Raw genomic sequence first — 25,286 nt, forward strand, 5'->3', positions numbered from 1 at the left:
GGTGACAGGGCTCATGGTGACAGTGCTCACGGTAAAAACCCATGCTGACAGTACTCACAGAGACACTGCTCATAGTGGCAGTAACCATGGTGACAGTTCGCACAGTGACAGTGCCCACTGTAGGAGTGCCCATGGAGACATTGCTCATGGTGACACTGACCACGGTGACATTGCCTATAGTGACATTGCTCATGGTGACAGAGCCCATGTTGACTCTGACCACAGTGAGAATGCTCACGGTGATAGTGCCAATGGTGACAGCACTCATGTTGACACCACGCATTGTGCAAGGTGCCATGGTGACAGTGACCATGGTGAGAGATCTCACGGTGATAACGCTCACGGTAATAGTCCTGATGGTGACAGTGCAAATGGTGACAATACAGAGGGTGACAGTACTCATGGTGAAAATACCCATGCTAGCAGTTCTCATAGTGACAGTGCTCATGGGGGAAGTGCCCATGCTGACAGTGCTCATTGTGGCAGTGCTCATGGTGACAGTACCGATGAGGCCAGTGATTATGGTGATGGTGTTCACAGTGGCTGTGCACATGGAGATAGTGCTCACGGTGACCGTGCCCATGATGACAGTGCCCAGGGTGACAGTGCTCACGGGGAAATTGCCAATGATAACATTAACCATGGTGATAGTGCCCCTGGTGAAACGGCCCACAGTGACATTGCTCATGGTGATAGTACCATTGGTGACAGTGCTCACGGTGTAGTTGCCCATCCTGACAATGCTCATCGTGACATTGACCTTCGAGATAGTACCCATGTTGACAGTGCCCATGGTGACGTGCTCATGTTGACAGTGCTCAAAGTGATAGTGCCCATGGTGACATTGCCAAGAGTGACAGTGCGCATGCTGTCAGTTCTCATTGTGATAGTGCCCATGGTGACAGTACACATGGTGATACTTGCAATGGTGACAGTGCTCATGGTGACAGCACTCATGGTTGCAGTACCCATGGTGACAGTGCTCAAAATGACAGTGACAGTGGTGGCAATGACCATGGTGACAGTGCCCACAGTGACATTGCCTATAGTGACACTTCTCACAGTGACATTGCCCATGGTGACAGGGCTCATGCTGACGTGCTCATATTGACAGTGCTCACAGCGATAATGTCCATGGTGACATTGCCCATGGTGGAATTGCACACAGTGCCATTTCCAACAGTGACAGTGCTCACGCTGAGATTTGTCATGGTGATAGTGCCCGTGGTGACAGTACACATGGTCATACTGCCAATGGTTAAATTACTCATGTTGACAGTACTCATGGTTGTAGTACCCATGGTGACAGTGCTCAAAATGGCAGTTCCCATGGTGACATTGCCCATGGTGACATTGCCTATGGTGACACTTCTCACGGTGACATTTCCCATGGTGACATGGCTCATGGTGACACATCACATTGTGCCAGTGCCCATGGTGACAGTGTTCACAGTGAAAGTGCTCATGGTAATACTGTTTACTTTGAGAGTGCCCAAGGTGAAAATACACATGGTGACATTACTCATTGAGAAATTGCCCATGGTTACAATTCTCATAGCAACAGTTATGGTGACAGTGCTCACGGTGGCACTGCACTGGGTGACAGTGCTCGTGGTGTCAGTGCTCATGGTGACCGTGCTCATGATGAGAGTGCCTATGTTGTTAATTCCCATGGTGACACTTCTCACAGTGACACTGACAATGGTTACAGGTCACATGTTGGCCGTGCCCTTGGTGACAGTGCCCATGAAGACAGTACTTATGGTGACAGTGTTATCGGTGATAGTGCCCATGGTGAGAGTGCACATGGTGGTAGTGCACATGGTGGCACTGAAAAATGGTGACAGGGCTCATGGTGACAGTGCTCACGGTAAAAACCCATGCTGACAGTACTCACAGAGACACTGCTCATAGTGGCAGTAACCATGGTGACAGTTCGCACAGTGACAGTGCCCACTGTAGGAGTGCCCATGGAGACATTGCTCATGGTGACACTGACCACGGTGACATTGCCTATGGTGACAGTGCTCATGGTGACAGAGCCCATGTTGACTCTGACCACAGTGAGAATGCTCACGGTGATAGTGCCAATGGTGACAGCACTCATGTTGACAGCACGCATTGTGCAAGGTGCCATGGTGACAGTGACCATGGTGAGAGATCTCACGGTGATAGCACTCACGGTAATAGTCCTGATGGTGACAGTGCAAATGGTGACAATACAGAGGGTGACAGTACTCATGGTGAAAATAACCATGCTAGCAGTTCTCATAGTGACAGTGCTCATGGGGGAAGTGCCCATGCTGACAGTGCTCATTGTGGCAGTGCTCATGGTGACAGTACCGATGAGGCCAGTGATTATGGTGATGGTGTTCACAGTGGCTGTGCTCATGGAGATAGTGCTCACGGTGACCGTGCCCATGATGACAGTGCCCAGGGTGACAGTGCTCACGGAGAAAATGCCAATGATAACATTAACCATGGTGATAGTGCCCCTGGTGACACGGCCCACAGTGACATTGCTCATGGTGATAGTGCCATTGGTGACAGTGCTCATGGTGAAGTTGCCCATCCTGACAATGCTCATGGTGACATTGACCTTCGAGATAGTACCCATGTTGACAGTGCCCATGGTGACGTGCTCATGTTGACAGTGCTCAAAGTGATAGTGCCCATGGTGACATTGCCAAGAGTGACAGTGCCCATGCTGACAGTTCTCATTGTGATAGTGCCCATGGTGACAGTGCACATGGTGATACTTGCAATGGTGACAGTGCTCATGGTGACAGCACTCATGGTTGCAGTACCCATGGTGACAGTGCTCAAAATGACAGTGACAGTGGTGGCACTGACCATGGTGACAGTGCCCACGGTGACATTGCCTATAGTGACACTTCTCACAGTGACATTGCCCATGGTGACAGGGCTCATGTTGCCGTGCTCATATTGACAGTGCTCACAGCGATAATGTCCATGGTGACATTGCCCATGGTGGAATTGCACACAATGCCATTTCCAACAGTGACAGTGCTCACGCTGAGAGTTGTCATGGTGATAGTGCCCATGGTGACAGTGCACATGGTCATACTGCCAATGGTTAAATTACTCATGGTGACAGTACTCATGGTTGCAGTACCCATGGTGACAGTGCTCAAAATGGCAGTTCCCATGGTGACATTGCCCATGGTGACATTGCCTATGGTGACACTTCTCACGGTGAAATTTCCCATGGTGACATGGCTCATGGTGACACACCACATTGTGCCAGTGCCCATGGTGACAGTGTTCACAGTGAAAGTGCTCATGGTAATACTGTTTACTTTGAGAGTGCCCAAGGTGAAAATACACATGGTGACATTACTCATTGAGAAATTGCCCATGGTTACAATTCTCATAGCAACAGTTATGGTGACAGTGCTCATGGTGGCACTGCCCTGGGTGACAGTGCTCGTGATGTCAGTGCTCATGGTGACAGTGCTCATGATGAGAGTGCCTATGTTGTTAATTCCCATGGTGACACTTCTCACAGTGACACTGACAATGGTTACAGGTCACATGTTGGCCGTGCCCTTGGTGACAGTGCCCATGCAGACAGTACTTATGGTGACAGTGTTATCGGTGATAGTGCCCATGGTGAGAGTGCACATGGTGGTAGTGCACATGGTGGCACTGAAAAATGGTGACAGGGCTCATGGTGACAGTGCTCACGGTAAAAACCCATGCTGACAGTACTCACAGAGACACTGCTCATAGTGGCAGTAACCATGGTGACAGTTCGCACAGTGACAGTGCCCACTGTAGGAGTGCCCATGGAGACATTGCGCATGGTGACACTGACCACGGTGACATTGCCTATGGTGACAGTGCTCATGGTGACAGAGCCCATGTTGACTCTGACCACAGTGAGAATGCTCACGGTGATAGTGCCAATGGTGACAGCACTCATGTTGAGAGCACGCATTGTGCAAGGTGCCATGGTGACAGTGACCATGGTGAGAGATCTCACGGTGATAGCACTCATGGTAATAGTCCTGATGGTGACAGTGCAAATGGTGACAATACAGAGGGTGACAGTACTCATGGTGAAAATACCCATGCTAGCAGTTCTCATAGTGACAGTGCTCATGGGGGAAGTGCCCATGCTGACAGTGCTCATTGTGGCAGTGCTCATGGTGACAGTACCGATGAGGCCAGTGATTATGGTGATGGTGTTCACAGTGGCTGTGCTCATGGAGATAGTGCTCACAGTGACCGTGCCCATGATGACACTGCCCAGGGTGACAGTGCTCACGGGGAAAGTGCCAATGATAACATTAACCATGGTGATAGTGCCCCTGGTGACACGGCCCACAGTGACATTGCTCATGGTGATAGTGCCTTTGGTGACAGTGCTCATGGTGAAATTACCCTTCCTGACAATGCTCATGGTGACATTGCCCTTCGAGATAGTACCCATGTTGACAGTGCCCATGGTGACGTGCTCATGTTGACAGTGCTCAAAGTGATAGTGCCCATGGTGACATTGCCCATGGTGGAAGTGCCCACGGTGTCCTTGCCAACAGTGACAGTGCCCACGCTGACAGTTCTCATTGTGATAGTGCCCATGGTGACAGTACACATGGTGATAATCGCAATGGTGACAGTGCTCATGGTTGCAATACCCATGGTGACAGTGCTCAAAATGACAGTGACAGTGGTGGCAGTGACCATGGTGACAGTGCCCACTGTGACATCGCCTATAGTGACACTTCTCACGGTGACATTGCCAATGGTGACAGGGCTCATGTTGACGTGCTTATATTGACAGTGCTCACAGTGATAGTGCCCATGGTGACATTGCCCATGGTGGAATTGCACACAATGCCAGTTCCCACAGTGACAGTGCTCACGCTGAGAGTTGTCATGGTGATAGTGCCCATGGTGACAGTGCACATGGTCATACTGCCAATGGTGACAGTACTCATGGTTGCAGTACCCATGGTGACAGTGTGCAAAATGGCATTTCCCATGGTGACATTGCCCATGGTGACATTGCCTATGGTGACACATCTCACGGTGACATTTCCCATGGTGACATTGCTCAAGGTGACACACGACATTGTGCCAGTGCCCATGGTGACAGTGCACATTGTGATACTCGCAATGGTGACAGTGCTCATGGTGACAGCACTCATGGTGGCAGTACCCAAGGTGACAGTGCTCACAGTGACAGTGCCCACTGTATGAGTGCCCATGTTGACAGTGCTCATGGTGACACTGACCATGGTGACATTGCCTATGGTGACAGTGCTCATGGTGACAGTGCCCATGGTGACACTGACCACAGTGAGAATGCTCACAGTGATAGTGCCAATGGTGCCAGCACTCATGTTGACAGCCCCCATTGTGCAAGGTGCCATGGTGACAGTGACCATGGTGAGAGACCTCACGGTGATAGCGCTCACGGTAATAGTCCTCATGGTGACAGTGCAAATGGTGACAATACACAGGGTGACAGTACACATGGTGAAAATACCCATGGTAGCAGTTCTCATAGTGACAGTGCTCATGGGGGATGTGCCCATGCTGACAGTGCTCATTGTGGCAGTGCTCATGGTGACAGTACCGATGAGGCCAGTGATTATGGGGATGGTGTTCACAGTGGCTGTGCTCATGGAGATAGTGCTCACGGTGACCATGCCCATGATGACAGTGCCCAGGGTGACAGTGCTCACGGGGAAATTGCCAATGATAACATTAACCATGGTGATAGTGCCCCTGGTGACACGGCCCACAGTGACATTGCTCATGGTGATAGTGCCATTGGTGACAGTGCTCACGGTGAAGTTGCCCATCCTGACAATGCTCATGGTGACATTGACCTTCGAGATAGTACCCATGTTGACAGTGCCCATGGTGACGTGCTCATTTTGACAGTGCTCAAAGTGATAGTGCCCATGGTGACATTGCCAAGAGTGACAGTGCCCATGCTGACAGTTCTCATTGTGATAGTGCCCATGGTGACAGTGCACATGTTGATACTTGCAATGGTGACAGTGCTCATGGTGACAGCGCTCATGGTTGCAGTACCCATGGTGACAGTGCTCAAAATGACAGTGACAGTGGTGGCAGTGACCATGTTGACAGTGCCCACGGTGACATTGCCTATAGTGACACTTCTCACAGTGACATTGCCCATGGTGACAGGGCTCATGTTGACGTGCTCATATTGACAGTGCTCACAGCGATAATGTCCATGGTGACATTGCCCATGGTGGATTTGCACACAATGCCATTTCCAACAGTGACAGTGCTCACGCTGAGAGTTGTCATGGTGATAGTGCCCATGGTGACAGTGCACATGGTCATACTGCCAATGGTTAAATTACTCATGGTGACAGTACTCATGGTTGCAGTACCCATGGTGACAGTGCTCAAAATGGCAGTTCCCATGGTGACATTGCCCATGGTGACATTGCCTATGGTGACACTTCTCACGGTGACATTTCCCATGGTGACATGGCTCATGGTGACACACCACATTGTGCCAGTGCCCATGGTGACAGTGTTCACAGTGAAAGTGCTCATGGTAATACTGTTTACTTTGAGAGTGCCCAAGGTGAAAATACACATGGTGACATTACTCATTGAGAAATTGCCCATGGTTACAATTCTCATAGCAACAGTTATGGTGACAGTGCTCATGGTGGCACTGCCCTGGGTGACAGTGCTCGTGGTGTCAGTGCTCATGGTGACAGTGCTCATGATGAGAGTGCCTATGTTGTTAATTCCCATGGTGACACTTCTCACAGTGACCCTGACAATGGTTACAGGTCACATGTTGGCCGTGCCCTTGGTGACAGTGCCCATGCAGACAGTACTTATGGTGACGGTGTTATCGGTGATAGTGCCCATGGTGAGAGTGCACATGGTGGTAGTGCACATGGTGGCACTGAAAAATGGTGACAGGGCTCATGGTGACAGTGCTCACGGTAAAAACCCATGCTGACAGTACTCACAGAGACACTGCTCATAGTGGCAGTAACCATGGTGACAGTTCGCACAGTGACAGTGCCCACTGTAGGAGTGCCCATGGAGACATTGCTCATGGTGACACTGACCACGGTGACATTGCCTATGGTGACAGTGCTCATGGTGACAGAGCTCATGTTTACTCTGACCACAGTGAGTATGCTCACGGTGATAGTGCCAATGGTGACAGCACTCATGTTGAGAGCACGCATTGTGCAAGGTGCCATGGTGACAGTGACCATGGTGAGAGATCTCACGGTGATAGCACTCATGGTAATAGTCCTGATGGTGACAGTGCAAATGGTGACAATACAGAGGGTGACAGTACTCATGGTGAAAATACCCATGCTAGCAGTTCTCATAGTGACAGTGCTCATGGGGGAAGTGCCCATGCTGACAGTGCTCATTGTGGCAGTGCTCATGGTGACAGTACCGATGAGGCCAGTGATTATGGTGATGGTGTTCACAGTGGCTGTGCTCATGGAGATAGTGCTCACGGTGACCGTGCCCATGATGACAGGGCCCAGGGTGACAGTGCTCACGGGGAAAGTGCCAATGATAACATTAACCATGGTGATAGTGCCCCTGGTGACACGGCCCACAGTGACATTGCTCATGGTGATAGTGCCTTTGGTGACAGTGCTCATGGTGAAATTACCCTTCCTGACAATGCTCATGGTGACATTGCCCTTCGAGATAGTACCCATGTTGACAGTGCCCATGGTGATGTGCTCATGTTGACAGTGCTCACAGTGATAGTGCCCATGGTGACATTGCCCATGGTGGAAGTGCCCACGGTGCCCTTGCCAACAGTGACAGTGCCCACGCTCACAGTTCTCATTGTGATAGTGCCCATGGTGACAGTACACATGGTGATAATCGCAATGGTGACAGTGCTCATGGTGACAGTGCTCATGGTTGCAATACCCATGGTGACAGTGCTCAAAATGACAGTGACAGTGGTGGCAGTGACCATGGTGACAGTGCCCACGGTGACATCGCCTATAGTGACACTTCTCACGGTGACATTGACAATGGTGACAGGGCTCATGTTGACGTGCTTATATTGACAGTGCTCACAGTGATAGTGCCCATGGTGACATTGCCCATGGTGGAATTGCACACAATGCCAGTTCCCACAATGACAGTGCTCACGCTGAGAGTTGTCATGGTGATAGTGCCCATGGTGACAGTGCACATGGTCATACTGCCAATGGTGACAGTACTCATGGTTGCAGTACCCATGATGACAGTGTGCAAAATGGCATTTCCCATGGTGACATTGCCCATGGTGACATTGCCTATGGTGACACATCTCACGGTGACATTTCCCATGGTGACATTGCTCAAGGTGACACACGACATTGTGCCAGTGCCCATGGTGACAGTGCACATAGTGATACTCGCAATGGTGACAGTGCTCATGGTGACAGCGCTCATGGTGGCAGTACCCAAGGTGACAGTGCTCACAGTGACAGTGCCCACTGTATGAGTGCCCATGTTGACAGTGCTCATGGTGCCACTGACCATGGTGACATTGCCTATGGTGACAGTGCTCATGGTGACAGTGGCCATGGTGACACTGACCACAGTGAGAATGCTCACAGTGATAGTGCCAATGGTGCCAGCACTCATGTTGACAGCCCCCATTGTGCAAGGTGCCATGGTGACAGTGACCATGGTGAGAGATCTCACGGTGATAGCGCTCACGGTAATAGTCCTCATGGTGACAGTGCAAATGGTGACAATACACAGGGTGACAGTACACATGGTGAAAATACCCATGGTAGCAGTTCTCATAGTGACAGTGCTCATGGGGGATGTGCCCATGCTGACAGTGCTCATTGTGGCAGTGCTCATGGTGACAGTACCGATGAGGCCAGTGATTATGGGGATGGTGTTCACAGTGGCTGTGCTCATGGAGATAGTGCTCACGGTGACAATGCCCATGATGACAGTGCCCAGGGTGACAGTGCTCACGGGGAAATTGCCAATGATAACATTAACAATGGTGATAGTGCCCCTGGTGACACGGCACACAGTGACATTGCTCATGGTGATAGTGCCATTGGTGACAGTGCTCACGGTGAAGTTGCCCATCCTGACAATGCTCATGGTGACATTGACCTTCGAGATAGTACCCATGTTGACAGTGCCCATGGTGACGTGCTCATGTTGACAGTGCTCCAAGTGATAGTGCCCATGGTGACATTGCCAAGAGTGACAGTGCCCATGCTGACAGTTCTCATTGTGATAGTGCCCATGGTGACAGTGCACATGGTGATACTTGCAATGGTGACAGTGCTCATGGTGACAGCGCTCATGGTTGCAGTACCCATGGTGACAGTGCTCAAAATGACAGTGACAGTGGTGGCAGTGACCATGGTGACAGTGCCCACGGTGACATTGCCTATAGTGACACTTCTCACAGTGACATTGCCCATGGTGACAGGGCTCATGTTGACGTGCTCATATTGACAGTGCTCACAGCGATAATGTCCATGGTGACATTGCCCATGGTGGAATTGCACACAATGCCATTTCCAACAGTGACAGTGCTCACGCTGAGAGTTGTCATGGTGATAGTGCCCATGGTGACAGTGCACATGGTCATACTGCCAATGGTTAAATTACTCATGGTGACAGTACTCATGGTTGCAGTACCCATGGTGACAGTGCTCAAAATGGCAGTTCCCATGGTGACATTGCCCATGGTGACATTGCCTATGGTGACACTTCTCACGGTGACATTTCCCATGGTGACATGGCTCATGGTGACACATCACATTGTGCCAGTGCCCATGGTGACAGTGTTCACAGTGAAAGTGCTCATGGTAATACTGTTTACTTTGAGAGTGCCCAAGGTGAAAATACACATGGTGACATTACTCATTGAGAAATTGCCCATGGTTACAATTCTCATAGCAACAGTTATGGTGACAGTGCTCACGGTGGCACTGCCCTGGGTGACAGTGCTCGTGGTGTCAGTGCTCATGGTGACCGTGCTCATGATGAGAGTGCCTATGTTGTTAATTCCCATGGTGACACTTCTCACAGTGACACTGACAATGGTTACAGGTCACATGTTGGCCGTGCCCTTGGTGACAGTGCCCATGAAGACAGTACTTATGGTGACAGTGTTATCGGTGATAGTGCCCATGGTGAGAGTGCACATGGTGGTAGTGCACATGGTGGCACTGAAAAATGGTGACAGGGCTCATGGTGACAGTGCTCACGGTAAAAACCCATGCTGACAGTACTCACAGAGACACTGCTCATAGTGGCAGTAACCATGGTGACAGTTCGCACAGTGACAGTGCCCACTGTAGGAGTGCCCATGGAGACATTGCTCATGGTGACACTGACCACGGTGACATTGCCTATGGTGACAGTGCTCATGGTGACAGAGCCCATGTTGACTCTGACCACAGTGAGAATGCTCACGGTGATAGTGCCAATGGTGACAGCACTCATGTTGTCAGCACGCATTGTGCAAGGTGCCATGGTGACAGTGACCATGGTGAGAGATCTCACGGTGATAGCACTCACGGTAATAGTCCTGATGGTGACAGTGCAAATGGTGACAATACAGAGGGTGACAGTACTCATGGTGAAAATAACCATGCTAGCAGTTCTCATAGTGACAGTGCTCATGGGGGAAGTGCCCATGCTGACAGTGCTCATTGTGGCAGTGCTCATGGTGACAGTACCGATGAGGCCAGTGATTATGGTGATGGTGTTCACAGTGGCTGTGCTCATGGAGATAGTGCTCACGGTGACCGTGCCCATGATGACAGTGCCCAGGGTGACAGTGCTCACGGAGAAAATGCCAATGATAACATTAACCATGGTGATAGTGCCCCTGGTGACACGGCCCACAGTGACATTGCTCATGGTGATAGTGCCATTGGTGACAGTGCTCATGGTGAAGTTGCCCATCCTGACAATGCTCATGGTGACATTGACCTTCGAGATAGTACCCATGTTGACAGTGCCCATGGTGACGTGCTCATGTTGACAGTGCTCAAAGTGATAGTGCCCATGGTGACATTGCCAAGAGTGACAGTGCCCATGCTGACAGTTCTCATTGTGATAGTGCCCATGGTGACAGTGCACATGGTGATACTTGCAATGGTGACAGTGCTCATGGTGACAGCGCTCATGGTTGCAGTACCCATGGTGACAGTGCTCAAAATGACAGTGACAGTGGTGGCAGTGACCATGGTGACAGTGCCCACGGTGACATTGCCTATAGTGACACTTCTCACAGTGACATTGCCCATGGTGACAGGGCTCATGTTGCCGTGCTCATATTGACAGTGCTCACAGTGATAATGTCCATGGTGACATTGCCCATGGTGGAATTGCACACAATGCCATTTCCAACAGTGACAGTGCTCACGCTGAGAGTTGTCATGGTGATAGTGCCCATGGTGACAGTGCACATGGTCATACTGCCAATGGTTAAATTACTCATGGTGACAGTACTCATGGTTGCAGTACCCATGGTGACAGTGCTCAAAATGGCAGTTCCCATGCTGACATTGCCCATGGTGACATTGCCTATGGTGACACTTCTCACGGTGACATTTCCCATGGTGACATGGCTCATGGTGACACACCACATTGTGCCAGTGCCCATGGTGACAGTGTTCACAGTGAAAGTGCTCATGGTAATACTGTTTACTTTGAGAGTGCCCAAGGTGAAAATACACATGGTGACATTACTCATTGAGAAATTGCCCATGGTTACAATTCTCATAGCAACAGTTATGGTGACAGTGCTCATGGTGGCACTGCCCTGGGTGACAGTGCTCGTGATGTCAGTGCTCATGGTGACAGTGCTCATGATGAGAGTGCCTATGTTGTTAATTCCCATGGTGACACTTCTCACAGTGACACTGACAATGGTTACAGGTCACATGTTGGCCGTGCCCTTGGTGACAGTGCCCATGCAGACAGTACTTATGGTGACAGTGTTATCGGTGATAGTGCCCATGGTGAGAGTGCACATGGTGGTAGTGCACATGGTGGCACTGAAAAATGGTGACAGGGCTCATGGTGACAGTGCTCACGGTAAAAACCCATGCTGACAGTACTCACAGAGACACTGCTCATAGTGGCAGTAACCATGGTGACAGTTCGCACAGTGACAGTGCCCACTGTAGGAGTGCCCATGGAGACATTGCTCATGGTGACACTGACCACGGTGACATTGCCTATGGTGACAGTGCTCATGGTGACAGAGCCCATGTTGACTCTGACCACAGTGAGAATGCTCACGGTGATAGTGCCAATGGTGACAGCACTCATGTTGAGAGCACGCATTGTGCAAGGTGCCATGGTGACAGTGACCATGGTGAGAGATCTCACGGTGATAGCACTCATGGTAATAGTCCTGATGGTGACAGTGCAAATGGTGACAATACAGAGGGTGACAGTACTCATGGTGAAAATACCCATGCTAGCAGTTCTCATAGTGACAGTGCTCATGGGGGAAGTGCCCATGCTGACAGTGCTCATTGTGGCAGTGCTCATGGTGACAGTACCGATGAGGCCAGTGATTATGGTGATGGTGTTCACAGTGGCTGTGCTCATGGAGATAGTGCTCACAGTGACCGTGCCCATGATGACACTGCCCAGGGTGACAGTGCTCACGGGGAAAGTGCCAATGATAACATTAACCATGGTGATAGTGCCCCTGGTGACACGGCCCACAGTGACATTGCTCATGGTGATAGTGCCTTTGGTGACAGTGCTCATGGTGAAATTACCCTTCCTGACAATGCTCATGGTGACATTGCCCTTCGAGATAGTACCCATGTTGACAGTGCCCATGGTGACGTGCTCATGTTGACAGTGCTCAAAGTGATAGTGCCCATGGTGACATTGCCCATGGTGGAAGTGCCCACGGTGTCCTTGCCAACAGTGACAGTGCCCACGCTGACAGTTCTCATTGTGATAGTGCCCATGGTGACAGTACACATGGTGATAATCGCAATGGTGACAGTGCTCATGGTTGCAATACCCATGGTGACAGTGCTCAAAATGACAGTGACAGTGGTGGCAGTGACCATGGTGACAGTGCCCACTGTGACATCGCCTATAGTGACACTTCTCACGGTGACATTGCCAATGGTGACAGGGCTCATGTTGACGTGCTTATATTGACAGTGCTCACAGTGATTGTGCCCATGGTGACATTGCCCATGGTGGAATTGCACACAATGCCAGTTCCCACAGTGACAGTGCTCACGCTGAGAGTTGTCATGGTGATAGTGCCCATGGTGACAGTGCACATGGTCATACTGCCAATGGTGACAGTACTCATGGTTGCAGTACCCATGGTGACAGTGTGCAAAATGGCATTTCCCATGGTGACATTGCCCATGGTGACATTGCCTATGGTGACACATCTCACGGTGACATTTCCCATGGTGACATTGCTCAAGGTGACACACGACATTGTGCCAGTGCCCATGGTGACAGTGCACATTGTGATACTCGCAATGGTGACAGTGCTCATGGTGACAGCACTCATGGTGGCAGTACCCAAGGTGACAGTGCTCACAGTGACAGTGCCCACTGTATGAGTGCCCATGTTGACAGTGCTCATGGTGACACTGACCATGGTGACATTGCCTATGGTGACAGTGCTCATGGTGACAGTGCCCATGGTGACACTGACCACAGTGAGAATGCTCACAGTGATAGTGCCAATGGTGCCAGCACTCATGTTGACAGCCCCCATTGTGCAAGGTGCCATGGTGACAGTGACCATGGTGAGAGACCTCACGGTGATAGCGCTCACGGTAATAGTCCTCATGGTGACAGTGCAAATGGTGACAATACACAGGGTGACAGTACACATGGTGAAAATACCCATGGTAGCAGTTCTCATAGTGACAGTGCTCATGGGGGATGTGCCCATGCTGACAGTGCTCATTGTGGCAGTGCTCATGGTGACAGTACCGATGAGGCCAGTGATTATGGGGATGGTGTTCACAGTGGCTGTGCTCATGGAGATAGTGCTCACGGTGACCGTGCCCATGATGACAGTGCCCAGGGTGACAGTGCTCACGGAGAAAATGCCAATGATAACATTAACCATGGTGATAGTGCCCCTGGTGACACGGCCCACAGTGACATTGCTCATGGTGATAGTGCCATTGGTGACAGTGCTCACGGTGAAGTTGCCCATCCTGACAATGCTCATGGTGACATTGACCTTCGAGATAGTACCCATGTTGACAGTGCCCATGGTGACGTGCTCATTTTGACAGTGCTCAAAGTGATAGTGCCCATGGTGACATTGCCAAGAGTGACAGTGCCCATGCTGACAGTTCTCATTGTGATAGTGCCCATGGTGACAGTGCACATGGTGATACTTGCAATGGTGACAGTGCTCATGGTGACAGCGCTCATGGTTGCAGTACCCATGGTGACAGTGCTCAAAATGACAGTGACAGTGGTGGCAGTGACCATGGTGACAGTGCCCACGGTGACATTGCCTATAGTGACACTTCTCACAGTGACATTGCCCATGGTGACAGGGCTCATGTTGACGTGCTCATATTGACAGTGCTCACAGCGATAATGTCCATGGTGACATTGCCCATGGTGGAATTGCACACAATGCCATTTCCAACGATGACAGTGCTCACGCTGAGAGTTGTCATGGTGATAGTGCCCATGGTGACAGTGCACATGGTCATACTGCCAATGGTTAAATTACTCATGCTGACAGTACTCATGGTTGCAGTACCCATGGTGACAGTGCTCAAAATGGCAGTTCCCATGGTGACATTGCCCATGGTGACATTGCCTATGGTGACACTTCTCACGGTGACATTTCCCATGGTGACATGGCTCATGGTGACACACCACATTGTGCCAGTGCCCATGGTGACAGTGTTCACAGTGAAAGTGCTCATGGTAATACTGTTTACTTTGAGAGTGCCCAAAGTGAAAATACACATGGTGACATTACTCATTGAGAAATTGCCCATGGTTACAATTCTCATAGCAACAGTTATGGTGACAGTGCTCATGGTGGCACTGCCCTGGGTGACAGTGCTCGTGGTGTCAGTGCTCATGGTGACAGTGCTCATGATGAGAGTGCCTATGTTGTTAATTCCCATGGTGACACTTCTCACAGTGACCCTGACAATGGTTACAGGTCACATGTTGGCCGTGCCCTTGGTGACAGTGCCCATGCAGACAGTACTTATGGTGACGGTGTTATCGGTGATATTGCCCATGGTGAGAGTGCACATGGTGGTAGTGCACATGGTGGCACTAAAAAATGGTGACAGGGCTCATGGTGACAGTGCTCACGGTAAAAACCCATGCTGACAGTACTCACAGAGACACTGCTCATAGTGGCAGTAACCATGGTGACAGTTCGCACAGTGACAGTGCCCACTGTAGGAGTGCCCATGGAGACATTGCTCATGGTGACACTGACCACGGTGACATTGCCTATGGTGACAGTGCTCATGGTGACAGAGCTCATGTTGACTCTGACCACAGTGAGTATGCTCACGGTGATAGTGCCAATGGTGACAGCACTCATGTTGAGAGCACGCATTGTGCAAGGTGCCATGGTGACAGTGACCATGGTGAGAGATCTCACGGTGATAGCACTCATGGTAATAGTCCTGATGGTGACAGTGCAAATGGTGACAATACAGAGGGTGACAGTACTCATGGTGAAAATACCCATGCTAGCAGTTCTCATAGTGACAGTGCTCATGGGGGAAGTGCCCATGCTGACAGTGCTCATTGTGGCAGTGCTCATGGTGACAGTACCGATGAGGCCAGTGATTATGGTGATGGTGTTCACAGTGGCTGTGCTCATGGAGATAGTGCTCACGGTGACCGTGCCCATGATGACAGGGCCCAGGGTGACAGTGCTCACGGGGAAATTGCCAATGATAACATTAACCATGGTGATAGTGCCCCTGGTGACACGGCCCACAGTGACATTGCTCATGGTGATAGTGCCTTTGGTGACAGTGCTCATGGTGAAATTACCCTTCCTGACAATGCTCATGGTGACATTGCCCTTCGAGATAGTACCCATGTTGACAGTGCCCATGGTGATGTGCTCATGTTGACAGTGCTCACAGTGATAGTGCCCATGGTGACATTGCCCATGGTGGAAGTGCCCACGGTGCCCTTGCCAACAGTGACAGTGCCCACGCTGACAGTTCTCATTGTGATAGTGCCCATGGTGACAGTACACATGGTGATAATCGCAATGGTGACAGTGCTTATGGTGACAGTGCTCATGGTTGCAATACCCATGGTGACAGTGCTCAAAATGACAGTGACAGTGGTGGCAGTGACCATGGTGACAGTGCCCACGGTGACATCGCCTATAGTGACACTTCTCACGGTGACATTGACAATGGTGACAGGGCTCATGTTGACGTGCTTATATTGACAGTGCTCACAGTGATAGTGCCCATGGTGACATTGCCCATGGTGGAATTGCACACAATGCCAGTTCCCACAGTGACAGTGCTCACGCTGAGAGTTGTCATGGTGATAGTGCCCATGGTGACAGTGCACATGGTCATACTGCCAATGGTGACAGTACTCATGGTTGCAGTACCCATGATGACAGTGTGCAAAATGGCATTTCCCATGGTGACATTGCCCATGGTGACATTGCCTATGGTGACACATCTCACGGTGACATTTCCCATGGTGACATTGCTCAAGGTGACACACGACATTGTGCCAGTGCCCATGGTGACAGTGCACATAGTGATACTCGCAATGGTGACAGTGCTCATGGTGACAGCGCTCATGGTGACAGTACCCAAGGTGACAGTGCTCACAGTGACAGTGCCCACTGTATGAGTGCCCATGTTGACAGTGCTCATGGTGACACTGACCATGGTGACATTGCCTATGGTGACAGTGCTCATGGTGACAGTGGCCATGGTGACACTGACCACAGTGAGAATGCTCACAGTGATAGTGCCAATGGTGCCAGCACTCATGTTGACAGCCCCCATTGTGCAAGGTGCCATGGTGACAGTGACCATGGTGAGAGATCTCACGGTGATAGCGCTCACGGTAATAGTCCTCATGGTGACAGTGCAAATGGTGACAATACACAGGGTGACAGTACACATGGTGAAAATACCCATGGTAGCAGTTCTCATAGTGACAGTGCTCATGGGGGATGTGCCCATGCTGACAGTGCTCATTGTGGCAGTGCTCATGGTGACAGTACCGATGAGGCCAGTGATTATGGGGATGGTGTTCACAGTGGCTGTGCTCATGGAGATAGTGCTCACGGTGACAATGCCCATGATGACAGTGCCCAGGGTGACAGTGCTCACGGGGAAATTGCCAATGATAACATTAACAATGGTGATAGTGCCCCTGGTGACACGGCCCACAGTGACATTGCTCATGGTGATAGTGCCATTGGTGACAGTGCTCACGGTGAAGTTGCCCATCCTGACAATGCTCATGGTGACATTGACCTTCGAGATAGTACCCATGTTGACAGTGCCCATGGTGACGTGCTCATGTTGACAGTGCTCCAAGTGATAGTGCCCATGGTGACATTGCCAAGAGTGACAGTGCCCATGCTGACAGTTCTCATTGTGATAGTGCCCATGGTGACAGTGCACATGGTGATACTTGCAATGGTGACAGTGCTCATGGTGACAGCGCTCATGGTTGCAGTACCCATGGTGACAGTGCTCAAAATGACAGTGACAGTGGTGGCAGTGACCATGGTGACAGTGCCCACGGTGACATTGCCTATAGTGACACTTCTCACAGTGACATTGCCCATGGTGACAGGGCTCATGTTGACGTGCTCATATTGACAGTGCTCACAGCGATAATGTCCATGGTGACATTGCCCATGGTGGAATTGCACACAATGCCATTTCCAACAGTGACAGTGCTCACGCTGAGAGTTGTCATGGTGATAGTGCCCATGGTGACAGTGCACATGGTCATACTGCCAATGGTTAAATTACTCATGGTGACAGTACTCATGGTTGCAGTACCCATGGTGACAGTGCTCAAAATGGCAGTTCCCATGGTGACATTGCCCATGGTGACATTGCCTATGGTGACACTTCTCACGGTGACATTTCCCATGGTGACATGGCTCATGGTGACACACCACATTGTGCCAGTGCCCATGGTGACAGTGTTCACAGTGAAAGTGCTCATGGTAATACTGTTTACTTTGAGAGTGCCCAAGGTGAAAATACACATGGTGACATTACTCATTGAGAAATTGCCCATGGTTACAATTCTCATAGCAACAGTTATGGTGACAGTGCTCATGGTGGCACTGCCCTGGGTGACAGTGCTCGTCGTGTCAGTGCTCATGGTGACACTGCTCATGATGAGAGTGCCTATGTTGTTAATTCCCATGGTGACACTTCTCACAGTGACACTGACAATGGTTACAGGTCACATGTTGGCCGTGCCCTTGGTGACAGTGCCCATGCAGACAGTACTTATGGTGACAGTGTTATCGGTGATAGTGCCCATGGTGAGAGTGCACATGGTGGTAGTGCACATGGTGGCACTGAAAAATGGTGACAGGGCTCATGGTGACAGTGCTCATGGTAAAAACCCATGCTGACAGTACTCACAGAGACACTGCTCATAGTGGCAGTAACCATGGTGACAGTTCGCACAGTGACAGTGCCCACTGTAGGAGTGCCCATGGAGACATTGCTCATGGTGACACTGACCACGGTGACATTGCCTATGGTGACAGTGCTCATGGTGACAGAGCCCATGTTGACTCTGACCACAGTGAGAATGCTCACGGTGATAGTGCCAATGGTGACAGCACTCATGTTGAGAGCACGCATTGTGCAAGGTGCAATGGTGACAGTGACCATGGTGAGAGATCTCACGGTGATAGCACTCACGGTAATAGTCCTGATGGTGACAGTGCAAATGGTGACAATACAGAGGGTGACAGTACTCATGGTGAAAATACCCATGCTAGCAGTTCTCATAGTGACAGTGCTCATGGGGGAAGTGCCCATGCTGACAGTGCTCATTGTGGCAGTGCTCATGGTGACAGTACCGATGAGGCCAGTGATTATGGTGATGGTGTTCACAGTGGCTGTGCTCATGGAGATAGTGCTCACAGTGACCGTGCCCATGATGACACTGCCCAGGGTGACAGTGCTCACGGGGAAAGTGCCAATGATAACATTAACCATGGTGATAGTGCCCCTGGTGACACGGCCCACAGTGACATTGCTCATGGTGATAGTGCCTTTGGTGACAGTGCTCATGGTGAAATTACCCTTCCTGACAATGCTCATGGTGACATTGCCCTTCGAGATAGTACCCATGTTGACAGTGCCCATGGTGACGTGCTCATGTTGACAGTGCTCAAAGTGATAGTGCCCATGGTGACATTGCCCATGGTGGAAGTGCCCACGGTGTCCTTGCCAACAGTGACAGTGCCCACGCTGACAGTTCTCATTGTGTTAGTGCCCATGGTGACTGTACACATGGTGATAATCGCAATGGTGACAGTGCTCATGGTTGCAATACCCATGGTGACAGTGCTCAAAATGACAGTGACAGTGGTGGCAGTGACCATGGTGACAGTGCCCACTGTGACATCGCCTATAGTGACACTTCTCACGGTGACATTGCCAATGGTGACAGGGCTCATGTTGACGTGCTTATATTGACAGTGCTCACAGTGATAGTGCCCATGGTGACATTGCCCATGGTGGAATTGCACACAATGCCAGTTCCCACAGTGACAGTGCTCACGCTGAGAGTTGTCATGGTGATAGTGCCCATGGTGACAGTGCACATGGTCATACTGCCAATGGTGACAGTACTCATGGTTGCAGTACCCATGGTGACAGTGTGCAAAATGGCATTTCCCATGGTGACATTGCCCATGGTGACATTGCCTATGGTGACACATCTCACGGTGACATTTCCCATGGTGACATTGCTCAAGGTGACACACGACATTGTGCCAGTGCCCATGGTGACAGTGCACATTGTGATACTCGCAATGGTGACAGTGCTCAAGGTGACAGCACTCATGGTGGCAGTACCCAAGGTGACAGTGCTCACAGTGACAGTGCCCACTGTATGAGTGCCCATGTTGACAGTGCTCATGGTGACACTGACCATGGTGACATTGCCTATGGTGACAGTGCTCATGGTGACAGTGGCCATGGTGACACTGACCACAGTGAGAATGCTCACAGTGATAGTGCCAATGGTGCCAGCACTCATGTTGACAGCCCCCATTGTGCAAGGTGCCATGGTGACAGTGACCATGGTGAGAGATCTCACGGTGATAGCGCTCACGGTAATAGTCCTCATGGTGACAGTGCAAATGGTGACAATACACAGGGTGACAGTACACATGGTGAAAATACCCATGGTAGCAGTTCTCATAGTGACAGTGCTCATGGGGGATGTGCCCATGCTGACAGTGCTCATTGTGGCAGTGCTCATGGTGACAGTACCGATGAGGCCAGTGATTATGGGGATGGTGTTCACAGTGGCTGTGCTCATGGAGATAGTGCTCACGGTGACCATGCCCATGATGACAGTGCCCAGGGTGACAGTGCTCACGGGGAAAATGCCAATGATAACATTAACCATGGTGATAGTGCCCCTGGTGACACGGCCCACAGTGACATTGCTCATGGTGATAGTGCCATTGGTGACAGTGCTCACGGTGAAGTTGCCCATCCTGACAATGCTCATGGTGACATTGACCTTCGAGATAGTACCCATGTTGACAGTGCCCATGGTGACGTGCTCATGTTGACAGTGCTCAAAGTGATAGTGCCCATGGTGACATTGCCAAGAGGGACAGTGCCCATGCTGACAGTTCTCATTGTGATAGTGCCCATGGTGACAGTGCACATGGTGATACTTGCAATGGTGACAGTGCTCATGGTGACAGCGCTCATGGTTGCAGTACCCATGGTGACAGTGCTCAAAATGACAGTGACAGTGGTGGCAGTGACCATGGTGACAGTGCCCACGGTGACATTGCCTATAGTGACACTTCTCACAGTGACATTGCCCATGGTGACAGGGCTCATGTTGACGTGCTCATATTGACAGTGCTCACAGCGATAATGTCCATGGTGACATTGCCCATGGTTGAATTGCACACAATGCCAGTTCCCACAGTGACAGTGCTCACGCTGAGAGTTGTCATGGTGATAGTGCCCATGGTGACAGTGCACATGGTCATACTGCCAATGGTTAAATTACTCATGCTGACAGTACTCATGGTTGCAGTACCCATGGTGACAGTGCTCAAAATGGCAGTTCCCATGGTGACATTGCCCATGGTGACATTGCCTATGGTGACACTTCTCACGGTGACATTTCCCATGGTGACATGGCTCATGGTGACACACCACATTGTGCCAGTGCCCATGGTGACAGTGTTCACAGTGAAAGTGCTCATGGTAATACTGTTTACTTTGAGAGTGCCCAAAGTGAAAATACACATGGTGACATTACTCATTGAGAAATTGCCCATGGTTACAATTCTCATAGCAACAGTTATGGTGACAGTGCTCATGGTGGCACTGCCCTGGGTGACAGTGCTCGTGGTGTCAGTGCTCATGGTGACAGTGCTCATGATGAGAGTGCCTATGTTGTTAATTCCCATGGTGACACTTCTCACAGTGACCCTGACAATGGTTACAGGTCACATGTTGGCCGTGCCCTTGGTGACAGTGCCCATGCAGACAGTACTTATGGTGACAGTGTTATCGGTGATAGTGCCCATGGTGAGAGTGCACATGGTGGTAGTGCACATGGTGGCACTGAAAAATGGTGACAGGGCTCATGGTGACAGTGCTCACGGTAAAAACCCATGCTGAGAGTACTCACAGAGATACTGCTCATAGTGGCAGTAACCATGGTGACAGTTCGCACAGTGACAGTGCCCACTGTAGGAGTGCCCATGGAGACATTGCTCATGGTGACACTGACCACGGTGACATTGCCTATGGTGACAGTGCTCATTGTGACAGAGCCCATGTTGACTCTGACCACAGTGAGAATGCTCACGGTGATAGTGCCAATGGTGACAGCACTCATGTTGACAGCACACATTGTGCAAGGTGCCATGGTGACAGTGACCATGGTGAGAGATCTCACGGTGATAGCACTCACGGTAATAGTCCTGATGGTGACAGTGCAAATGGTGACAATACAGAGGGTGACAGTACTCATGGTGAAAATACCCATGCTAGCAGTTCTCATAGTGACAGTGCTCATGGGGGAAGTGCCCATGCTGACAGTGCTCATTGTGGCAGTGCTCATGGTGACAGTACCGATGAGGCCAGTGATTATGGTGATGGTGTTCACAGTGGCTGTGCTCATGGAGATAGTGCTCACGGTGACCGTGCCCATGATGACAGTGCCCAGGGTGACATTGCTCACGGGGAAAGTGCCAATGATAACATTAACCATGGTGATAGTGCCCCTGGTGACACGGCCCACAGTGACTATGCTCATGGTGATAGTGCCATTGGTGACAGTGCGCATGGTGAAGTTGCCCATCCTGACAATGCTCATGGTGACATTGCCCTTCGAGATAGTACCCATGTTGACAGTGCCCATGGTGACATGCTCATGTTGACAGTGCTCACAGTGATAGTGCCCATGGTGACATTGCCCATGGTGGAAGTGCCCAAGGTGCCCTTGCCAACAGTGACAGTGCCCACGCTGACAGTTCTCATTGTGATAGTGCCCATGGTGACAGTACACATGGTGATAATCGCAATGGTGACAGTGCTCATGGTTGCAGTACCCATGGTGACAGTGCTCAAAATGACAGTGACATTGGTGGCAGTGACATGGTGACAGTGCCCACGGTGACATCGCCTATAGTGACACTTCTCATGGTGACATTGCCGATGGTGACAGGGCTCATGTTGACGTGCTTATATTGACAGTGCTCACAGTGATAGTGCCAATGGTGACATTGCCCATGGTGGAATTGCACACAATGCCAGTTCCCACAGTGACAGTGCTCACGCTGAGAGTTGTCATGGTGATAGTTCCCATGGTGACAGTGCACATGATCATACTGCCAATGGTGACAGTGCTCATGGTTGCAGTACCCATGGTGACAGTGTGCAAAATGGCAGTTCCCATGGTGACATTGCCCATGGTGACATTGCCTATGGTGACACTTCTCACGGTGACATTTCCCATGGTGACATGGCTCATGGTGACACACCACATTGTGCCAGTGCCCATGGTGACAGTGTTCACAGTGAAAGTGCTCATGGTAATACTGTTTACTTTGAGAGTGCCCAAGGTGAAAATACACATGGTGACATTACTCATTGAGAAATTGCCCATGGTTACAATTCTCATAGCAACAGTTATGGTGACAGTGCTCATGGTGGCACTGCCCTGGGTGACAGTGCTCGTGGTGTCAGTGCTCATGGTGACAGTGCTCATGATGAGAGTGCCTATGTTGTTAATTCCCATGGTGACACTTCTCACAGTGACACTGACAATGGTTACAGGTCACATGTTGGCCGTGCCCTTGGTGACAGTGCCCATGCAGACAGTACTTATGGTGACAGTGTTATCGGTGATAGTGCCCATGGTGAGAGTGCACATGGTGGTAGTGCACATGGTGGCACTGAAAAATGGTGACAGGGCTCATGGTGACAGTGCTCACGGTAAAAACCCATGCTGACAGTACTCACAGAGACACTGCTCATAGTGGCAGTAACCATGGTGACAGTTCGCACAGTGACAGTGCCCACTGTAGGAGTGCCCATGGAGACATTGCTCATGGTGACACTGACCACGGTGACATTGCCTATGGTGACAGTGCTCATGGTGACAGAGCCCATGTTGACTCTGACCACAGTGAGAATGCTCACAGTGATAGTGCCAATGGTGACAGCACTCATGTTGACACCATGCATTGTGCAAGGTGCCATGGTGACAGTGACCATGGTGAGAGATCTCACGGTGATAACGCTCACGGTAATAGTCCTGATGGTGACAGTGCAAATGGTGACAATACAGAGGGTGACAGTACTCATGGTGAAAATACCCATGCTAGCAGTTCTCATAGTGACAGTGCTCATGGGGGAAGTGCCCATGCTGACAGTGCTCATTGTGGCAGTGCTCATGGTGACAGTACCGATGAGGCCAGTGATTATGGTGATGGTGTTCACAGTGGCTGTGCACATGGAGATAGTGCTCACGGTGACCGTGCCCATGATGACAGTGCCCAGGGTGACAGTGCTCACGGGGAAATTGCCAATGATAACATTAACCATGGTGATAGTGCCCCTGGTGAAACGGCCCACAGTGACATTGCTCATGGTGATAGTACCATTGGTGACAGTGCTCACGGTGTAGTTGCCCATCCTGACAATGCTCATCGTGACATTGACCTTCGAGATAGTACCCATGTTGACAGTGCCCATGGTGACGTGCTCATGTTGACAGTGCTCAAAGTGATAGTGCCCATGGTGACATTGCCAAGAGTGACAGTGCCCATGCTGACAGTTCTCATTGTGATAGTGCCCATGGTGACAGTACACATGGTGATACTTGCAATGGTGACAGTGCTCATGGTGACAGCACTCATGATTGCAGTACCCATGGTGACAGTGCTCAAAATGACAGTGACAGTGGTGGCAATGACCATGGTGACAGTGCCCACAGTGACATTGCCTATAGTGACACTTCTCACAGTGACATTGCCCATGGTGACAGGGCTCATGCTGACGTGCTCATATTGACAGTGCTCACAGCGATAATGTCCATGGTGACATTGCCCATGGTGGAATTGCACACAGTGCCATTTCCAACAGTGACAGTGCTCACGCTGAGAGTTGTCATGGTGATAGTGCCCGTGGTGACAGTACACATAGTCATACTGCCAATGGTTAAATTACTCATGTTGACAGTACTCATGGTTGTAGTACCCATGGTGACAGTGCTCAAAATGGCATTTCCCATGGTGACATTGCCCATGGTGACATTGCCTATGGTGACACTTCTCACGGTGACATTTCCCATGGTGACATGGCTCATGGTGACACACCACATTGTGCCAGTGCCCATGGTGACAGTGTTCACAGTGAAAGTGCTCATGGTAATACTGTTTACTTTGAGAGTGCCCAAGGTGAAAATACACATGGTGACATTACTCATTGAGAAATTGCCCATGGTTACAATTCTCATAGCAACAGTTATGGTGACAGTGCTCACGGTGGCAC

Source organism: Mesoplodon mirus (assembly GCF_964341445.2).
Source record: "Mesoplodon mirus genome assembly, chromosome: 1".
NCBI classification, from domain to species: Eukaryota; Metazoa; Chordata; class Mammalia; order Artiodactyla; family Ziphiidae; genus Mesoplodon; species Mesoplodon mirus.